The sequence below is a fragment of the Sus scrofa genome, chromosome 2, assembly GCF_054392235.1.
Source record: "Sus scrofa isolate SSC_HxYL_T2T_F1_AM1 chromosome 2, Sscrofa_HxYL_maternal_Yorkshire_Landrace_v2.0, whole genome shotgun sequence".
Taxonomy (NCBI): Eukaryota; Metazoa; Chordata; class Mammalia; order Artiodactyla; family Suidae; genus Sus; species Sus scrofa.
In genome coordinates, this window is record NC_139384.1 from 92,106,905 (window position 1) to 92,116,329 (window position 9,425).

Below are 9,425 nucleotides of genomic sequence, written 5' to 3' on the forward strand. Positions count from 1 at the left end.
CCTGGCAGGACAGACCACGTGCTCTGAGAAGAAACAACCGTCGTTCTGGGTAAAGGGTGCATTTGGCCAGCGCCAAGGGCCCTGGAGGCTTTGTGGAGCTGGGCCCTTCCACCTTCCTTTCAACTTGAGCTGGGTCCAACCTCCCAAAGGTTCATGTTTCACTCTTAATTACCCCTCAGGCTCTTCTCTCAGCCTGTCTTTCATTTCCACCACAGACTTGGAGCCAGACAGTTTGAACAGAACCTCATCTGGAGTGTGTTAACTCTTCTCCCCCGGCGTTGGCAGAGATCTGGGATCAGCTCTGCATTAGGACAAGTTGTAAGTAAACACGCATTTGTGCTAATGTGGCTCCTCCTCCCATCCCATAGCCTTATCTTAGATTTGTGCAGCTTCAAATCAGGGAACAGGAGTGTGTTTGGAAAAAACCTTAGATCTCATTTAAGCCAGCCCACCCATTTTACGGAAGAGCCAATTGAAGATGTTAAGTTGTTCATGTTCACGGAGATAACTTGGGGATGTGAACAGAGCTGGAAAGCAGGTCTTCTGACTCTTAGTTAACTTTTACCACAACCATGTACTTCAATTTTCACTCATTCCTTCAAAAAATATGTATTGAGCTGCTAACACCTTTTGCCTGGTCCTTCTGGGGGCATTGGAGAAACAGATAAATAAGAAATGAGAGGAGGGGACAAGATGGCGGAGGAGTGGGGGACACGCTCGCCCTCTCCCACAAACACAACAAAAAAAGCACATCTACAGAATAAATGACTCGCACAGAACAGCAACCAATCGCTGGCAGAGGAACCTAAACTCCAATAACGGCAAGAAGTTCGTGACATTACTGGGCAGAACGGGAGAAAAGAGGAGAGTGAGAGAAGGTGAATCCGAGCGGGATGGGCGCTCCCGAAAGGGAACTGTGGAGGAGAAAGGGACCCCGCACCCTGGAAAGTCACCTACCGGGGGAAAGATCAAACGAACTGGAGGAATCTCCAGATGCAGAGAAGAGTGTAGCAGTAAGTTGGAGTACGGAAAAGCCGATCAAGAACCGGACGGACCATCTGAACTACGGGCACAGTCACCAAAAATTGAGACGCCTGGGTGGGGGCTGGGCACCGAGACCTTGCCTCCGAAGGTTAGTCCCTGAGAAAGGGCCGGGGGACGCCTGGGTGGGGGCTGGGCACCGAGACCTCGGCTCCAGAGGTTAGTCCCCTGGAAAGGGACGGGGGACGCCTGGATGGGGGCTGGGCACTGAGACCTCGGCTCCAGAGGTTAGTCTGCGAGAGAGGGCGGGGCGGAGCGGAAACTGCTTGGGAGGTCTAGAAACCATTTGATGGGGCAGAGACTGCCTGGGAGACTAGAAAACAAAGCTGTCGCAGAGGAAGGGAGCAATACTCTAGGGGCGGGGAAGTGGAAAGCCACATCAGAGGGAACCTGGGAGAAGAGCCTGGTCTGCGCCCGTGCTGGGGAGGGGAGAGAAGAAGGGGTGGGTCCCCATAGAATACCCCCCACGCCACAGCAAGCTTACAGGCCCGCAAGCTAGCGGAAAGCTGTGCTTCCCAGTGCATCCCCTCCCCCCACCCCCGCCATCCCCTACGCTCTCGCCGAACCTGGGGCTGCCTGCCATCCAGGAGGGCTGGCCTCAACAATTGCCTGAAGCCTACCACCGCAGGGGCTGTCCCTGCACAGGCCTGCTTGCCCTTTGGAGGGGCTACACTTCCGCAGAGCAGCACCAAACACCACCAGCCCCCGAGAAAAGGCCTGCAGCCCAGAAAAGCTAGAACAAGCCTAGCCAGGCCGTGAATAGATCTGCCTAATTCTCAGATGGTTTTTCTGAGTCAGGCTGCCCTGGGGAGGAGCCTCTTGGGTTTCCAATGGCCCTGCTACCTGCCCAAGCCCCCAGGGGGTGCCCCACTCCCATGGAATAGCTGCTCAGCACCACCAGCCCCCTGGAAGAGCCCCTGCAGCCCAGAAAAGCTGCAACAAGCTTGGCCAGACTGTGAAAAGATCCAGCTACATTTGCAGGCCATCCTTCTGAGTTGGGCTACCCTAGGGAAGAGCCTCTTAGGTTCTCAGTGACCCAGATAGCTGCTCCAGCCCCCAGGGGGTGCTGCACTCCTGAGGAACATCTGCCCAACACTGCCAACCCCCTGCAAGAACCCCACAGCCTAAAAACATCAGAGCAAGCTCTGCATGACCAAGTGAAATCTGCTACCATCGTGGTGTGGACCTCCCAGTCCTGTCTGCCCTCAGGAAGTCCTCCTTTGCTTCAAAGAAACACTGTTAGCCCCATCAACACTCCAGAAAAGCCACACTGCCTCAAAAAAGATTGACCAACAACGCCAGCCCTCAGGAAATATTCCACGGCAGTGACAAGGAAAACACTGCCCGATAACGGAGAGTACAACTCCCTCAGGAGAAAGAAAACAACAAGCAAGATGAAGAAGCTGAGAAACCACCCCCAGTCAAACCAACAGGAGAACTCACCTAAAACAGCCAACAATGAAACAGATCTCTGCAGTCTGACAGACCTGGAGTTCAAAAGAGAAATAGTGAAAATACTGAAGGAATTAAGAGAAGATATGAACAGTAATGCAGATACCCTCAGGAAGGAACTAGAAAATATAAGGAGGAGCCAAGAAAAGCTAGAACATTCATTTGCAGAGATGCAAACTGAACTAAGGGCAGTAAAAACCAGAATGAATAATGCAGAAGAACGAATCAGTGATATGGAAGATAGAATAATGGAAATCACTCAATCCGGTCAACAGACAGAAAACCGAATCAAAAAACTGGAAAGCAATATAAGAGACCTATGGGATAATATAAAGCGGGCCAATCTATGCATAATAGGAATTCCAGAAGGAGTAGAAAAAGATAAGGGGATGGAAAATATATTCGAAGAAATTATTGATGGAAACTTCCCAAATCTAAAGGATACTGGGTTCAAGATACAAGAAGCACAGAGGGCCCCAAACAAACTGAACCCAAATAGACCCACACCAAGACACATAATAATAAAAATGGCAAAAGTTAGTGATAAAGAGAGGATCCTAAAGGCAGCAAGAGAAAAACAGAATGTTACCTACAAGGGAACCCCCATAAGAATATCAGCTGATTTCTCTACAGAAACACTACAGGCCAGGAGGGAATGGCAAGAGATATTTAAAGTGCTCAAAGGGAAAAATATGCAACCTAGAATACTCTATCCAGCAAGAATATCATTTAAAATAGAAGGGGAAATTTTTTTTCCAACAAACAAAAACTTAAAGAATACAGCAACATAAAACCCAGGTTAAAGGAAATATTGAAAGGGCTTCTCTAAACCAAAACAAAGGAAGGAAAGGGAAGAAAAAAGAAAAAAAAAAAAGAAGAAGAAGAGGAAGAACTAGGACTGAGGAAACCGCAATCATAGAGCAGTCACTCAAATAAGCCAGCATACAGATTTAATCATGAACATGCTTCAAACAAAATAAAATTAAAAAGAAAAAAATAAAAAAGAGTCATCAAAACCATAAAATGTGGGTAAGGGATGTTAGGAAGTAAATAACCCTTTTTGTTTGTTTGTTTGTATGTTTCTCATCTTAATATAGTAATGAAGTGTTTGAACTTACAGGACCATCAGGCTAAAACACACAATTATGGGAAGGGGTTAGCATACTTAAAAAACAGGGCAACCACAAGCCAAAAGCAAATATTGCATTTGCAAAAAATGAAAAAAAAATACGTTCAAGCAGATAATAACAGGAGACCATCCAACCAAAAAAAAAAAAAAAAAAAAAAAGAAAGGAAGAATGGAGAACCATAGAATCAACTGGAACATGAAGTTCAAATGGCAATAAATAATCATCTATCAATTATCACCTTAAATGTCAATGGACTGAATGCCCCAATCAAAAGACACAGAGTGGCTGAGTGGATAAAAAGGCAAAAACCTTCAATATGCTGCCTACAAGAAACTCACCTTAGGACAAAAGATACATATAGATTGAAACTGAAAGGGTGGGGAAAAATATTTCACGCCAGTAGACATGACAGAAAAGCAGGAGTCGCAACGCTCATGTCAGACAAAATAGACTTTAAAACAAAACACATAAAGACAAAGAAGGACACTACTTAATGATTAAGGGATCCATCCAAGGAGAGGATGTTACTATCGTCAACATATATGCCCCAAATATAGGAGCACCCAGATACATACAGCAAATATTAACAGACATAAAGGGAGATATTGATGAGAATACAATCATAGTAGGAGAACTTAATACCCCCCTCACATCAATGGACTGATCCTCTAGACAGAAAACCAATAAAGCAGCAGAGATCCTAAAGGAAACAACAGAAAAGTTAGACTTAATTGATATCTTCAGGACACTACATCCAAAAAAATCAGAATACACATTCTTCTCAAATGCTCATGGAACATTATCAAGAATCGACCACATATTGGGACACAAAGCTAATCTCAATAAATTTAGGAGCATAGAAATTATCTCAAGTATCTTCTCTGACCACAATGCCATGAAATTAGAAACCAACCATGGGAAAAGGAAAGAGAAAAAACCTACTACATGGAGACTAAACAACATGCTACTAAAAAACCAATGGGTCAATGAGGAAATCAAGAAGGAAATTAAAAACTACCTTGAAACAAATGATAATGAAGACACAACCTCTCAAAATCTATGGGATGCAGCGAAAGCAGTGCTCAGAGGGAAATTTATAGCAATACAGGCCTTTCTCAAAAAAGAAGAAAGATCCCAAATTGACAACTTAACCCTCCACCTAAACGAATTAGAAAAAGAAGAACAAAAAAGTCCTAAAGTCAGCAGAAGGAAGGAAATTATAAAGATCAAAGAAGAAATCAGTAAAATAGAGACTCAAAAAACAATAGAGAAAATTAATAAAACCAAGAGCTGGTTCTTTGAAAAGGTGAACAAAATTGACAAACCCCTGGCCAGACTCACTAAAAAGAGGAGAGAAAGAACCCAAATAACCAAAATTATAAATGAAAAAGGAGAAATCACAACGGATACAGCAGAAATACAAAAAACCATAAGAGAATACTATGAACAACTATATGGCAACAAGTTTGACAATCTGGAAGAAATGGACAATTTTCTAGAATCTTACAGCCTGCCAAAACTGAATCAAGTAGAAACAGACCAACTGAACAGACCGATCACTAGAAATGAAATTGAAGAGGTCATAAAATCACTCCCTACAAATAAAAGTCCAGGACCAGATGGCTTCACAGGTGAATTCTATCAAACATATAAAGAGGAATTGGTGCCCATCCTCCTTAAACTCTTTCAAAAGGTTGAAGAAGAAGGAATACTCCCAAAGACATTCTATGAGGCCACCATCACCCTCATTCCAAAACCAGACAGAGATACCACCAAAAAAGAAAACTATCGGCCAATATCATTGATGAATATAGATGCAAAAATTCTCAACAAAATCTTAGCCAACCGAATCCAACAACATATCAAAAAAATTATACACCATGACCAAGTTGGGTTCATCCCAGGTTCACAAGGATGGTTCAACATACGCAAATCAATCAGCATCATACACCACATTAACAAAAAAAAAGTCAAAAATCATATGATCATCTCAATAGACCCAGAAAAAGCATTTGACAAAGTCCAACACCCATTCATGATCAAGACCCTCGCCAAAGTGGGTATAGAGGGAACATTCCTGAATATAATCAAAGCCATTTATGATAAACCCACAGCAAATATAATCCTCAATGGGGAAAAACTGAAAGCCTTCTCACTCAAATCTGGAACAAGACAGGGATGCCCACTCTCACCACTGCTCTTCAACATAGTTTTGGAAGTCCTAGCCACAGCAATTAAACAAACCAAAGAAATAAAAGGCATCCATATAGGAAGAGAAGAGACAAAACTGTCACTGTATGCAGATGACATGATACTATACATAGAAAACCCTAAGGACTCAACCCCAAAACAACTTGAACTGATTAATAAATTCAGCAAAGTAGCAGGATATAAGATTAACATTCAGAAGTCAGTTGCATTTCTGTATACCAGCAATGAAACATTAGAAAATGAATACAAAAATACGATACCTTTTAAAGTTGCACCTCACAAAATCAAATACCTCGGAATACACCTGACCAAGGAGGTAAAGGACCTATATACCGAACTATAAAACTTTAATCAAAGAAATCAAAGAAGATGTAAAGAAATGGAAAGATATTCCATGTTCCTGGATTGGGAAAATCAATATTGTAAAAATGGCCATACTACCCAAAGCAATCTACAGATTCAATGCAATCCCTATCAAATTACCCATGACATTTTTCACAGAACTAGAACAAACAATCCAAACATTTATATGGAACAACAAAAGACCCAGAATCGCCAAAGCAATCCTGAGAAACAAAAACCAAGCAGGAGGCATAACTCTCCCAGACTTCAAGAAATACTACAAAGCCACAGTCATCAAAACAGTGTGGTACTGGTATCAAAACAGACAGACAGACCAATGGAACAGAATAGAGAATCCGGAAATAAACCCTGACACCTATGGTCAATTAATCGTTGACAAGGGAGGCAAGAACATAAAATGGGAAAAAGAAAGTCTATTCAGCAAGCATTGCTGGGAAACCTGGACAGCTGCATGCAAAGCAATGAAATTAGAACACACCCTCACACCATGCACAAAAATAAACTCCAAATGGCTGAAAGACTTAAATATAAGACAGGACACCATCAAACTCCTAGAAGAAAACATAGGCAAAACACTCTCTGACATCAACATCATGAATATTTTCTCAGGTTAGTCTCCCAAAGCAATAGAAATTAGAGCAAAAATAAACCCATGGGACCTCATCAAACTGAAAAGCTTTTGCACAGCAAAGGAAACCCAAAAGAAAACAAAAAGACAACTTACAGAATGGGAGAAAACAGTTTCAAATGATGCAACCGACAAGGGCTTAATCTCTAGAATATATAAACAACTTATACAACCCAACAGCAAAAAAACCAATCAATCAATGGAAAAATGGGCAAAAGACCTGAACAGACATTTCTCCAAAGAAGATATACAGATGGCCAACAAACACATGAAAAAATGCTCAACATCGCTGATTATAAGAGAAATGCAAATCAAAACAACCATGAGATATCACCTCACACCAGTCAGAATGGCCATCATTAATAAATCCCCAAATAACAAGTGCTGGAGGGGCTGTGGCGAAAAGGGAACCCTCCTGCACTGTTGGTGGGAATGTAAACTGGTACAGCCACTATGGAGAACAGTTTGGAGATACCTTAGAAATCTATACATAGAACTTCCATATGACCCCGCAATCCCACTCTTGGGCATCTATCCGGACAAAACTCTGCTTAAAAGAGACACGTGCACCCGCATGTTCATTGCAGCACTATTCACAATAGCCAGGACATGGAAACAACCCAAATGTCCATCGACAGATGATTGGATTCGGAAGAGGTGGTATATATACATAATGGAATACTACTCAGCCATAAAAAAGAATGACATAATGCCATTTGCAGCAACATGGATGGAACTAGAGAATCCCATACTGAGTGAAATGAGCCAGAAAGACAAAGACAAATACCATATGATATCACTTATAACTGGAATCTAATATCCAGCACAAATGAACATCTCCTCAGAAAAGAAAATCATGGACTTGGAGAAGAGACTTGTGGCTGCCTGATGGGAGGGGGAGGGAGTGGGAGGGATCGGGAGCTTGGGCTTATCAGACACAACTTAGAATAGATTTACAAGGAGATCCTGCTGAATAGCATTGAGAACTTTGTCTAGATACTCATGTTACAACAGAAGAAAGGGTGGGGGAAAAATGTAATTGTAATGTATACATGTAAGGATAACCTGACCCCCTTGCTGTACAGTGGGAAAATAAAAAAATAAAATAAAAAATAAAAAAAATGAAAAAGAAACGACCTGCTCTTGAAGTGCCTATGAACTCTGTTCATCCATCCTTCCATCTACCCACCCACCCATCCATCCAATGCATCTGTTTGTTCATCCATTCATCTCCCTTTTTTCCTGTTCATCTCTCATTCATCCCTTCATCTTCATCATTTTGTACATTTGTTTCTGTCCATCCATTTTGCATTCATCTCACCATATTTGTTGGTACATCTATTAATCTTTCTATCTGTTCATTTATCCTCCTACCCATCTATCATCGGTTCCTGTTTCCATCAGTCTATTTCTCTTTCAATCCACACATTTATCTCTTCATCCATCCACAATCTCTTGTGTCTATATGGCTCTAGGTTTTCGGCTGGTGCTCAGGACCTAGATAAGTAAGAAGCATTTGTATTCAAGTCTTTGTATAAACATATAACTTTCTTGTCTCTTGGTTAAATACCTAGGAGTAGAATGGCTACATCATGTGGTAGACATTTGTTTAATTTTTAAGAAATTGCTAAAATATTTTTCAATTAGTTTTCACTCTTACATATCTAGTAGTTTTTCTACCCCTTTCCCAACTTTTTGCATGGTTACATGTTTTTAAAATTTTATCCTCTTTAATGGATATAGTTTTAATTTTATTGTCCCCCTAATGACGAATGCTGGTGAGCACCTTTTCATGTGCTTATTTGCTATCCATATATCATTTTGGCAAAGTGTATGCAAATCTTTTGCCAATTTAAAAAATGGAATTATTTTCTTATTGAGTGGTATTTTTATTTTTTTATTTTTTGAGTGGTACTTTTAAAAATAGACATATATTCTGCATTGAAGTCCTTTATCAGATATATGCTTCGCATTTTTTTTCCTGCATCTGTGGTTTGTCTTTTCATTCTCTTAATAGTGTTTTTCAAAGAGCAGAGTACATTAATCCTGGTGAACTCCAATGTATTAATTTATTCTTATATGGATCTTTATGTATCATATAATAAATTTTTGCCTAGCACAAGGTCACGAAGATTTTCCATTTTTTTCTTCTATATGTCTTATTGTTTCATGTTATACGTTTAGGTCTATGATAGGTTTTGAGGTAATTTTTCTATATGATATGAGGCGTGGGTCCCAAGTTAATTTTTTTGCTTATGACTATCTAGTTTTTTATCACCATTTAGTGTAAAAACTGTGTATATCTTAGCTGTGACACTGTCTCAGAGTTTCCCAGTTTTTTTTACCATCTTGAAATTTTTTTTGTCTGTACCTGCAGCATGTGGGACCTGAAGATCCCAGACCAGGGATTGAACCCAAGCCACAGCAGTGACAATGCTGGATCCTTAACCCCATGAGCCACATTAGACTGCCTGACGTTGAGTTTTGAGGAGTACTAGTCAAGTCTTTTGTAGATTATCCCTCAATTGGGATTCATCTGACATTTTCATGATTAGACTGCAGTATGTGTTTGGAGAAGGAAGACTTTAGAGGTAAAGTAG

At 41.1% G+C, this 9,425-nt stretch overlaps 1 long non-coding RNA gene across 1 annotated transcript in view; it reads left to right on the top strand.

Annotated features, from left to right (window-relative positions):
• LOC102158524 (uncharacterized) overlaps window positions 1-3,333 on the top strand; it is a 30,866-nt gene extending 27,533 nt beyond the window's left edge. Inside the window, exon 4 of the long non-coding RNA XR_014838015.1 lies at window positions 216-3,333. This is a non-coding gene — a long non-coding RNA (uncharacterized LOC102158524). The remainder of the gene's footprint in view (window positions 1-215) is intronic.
• Window positions 3,334-9,425: the final 6,092 nt, after the last annotated feature.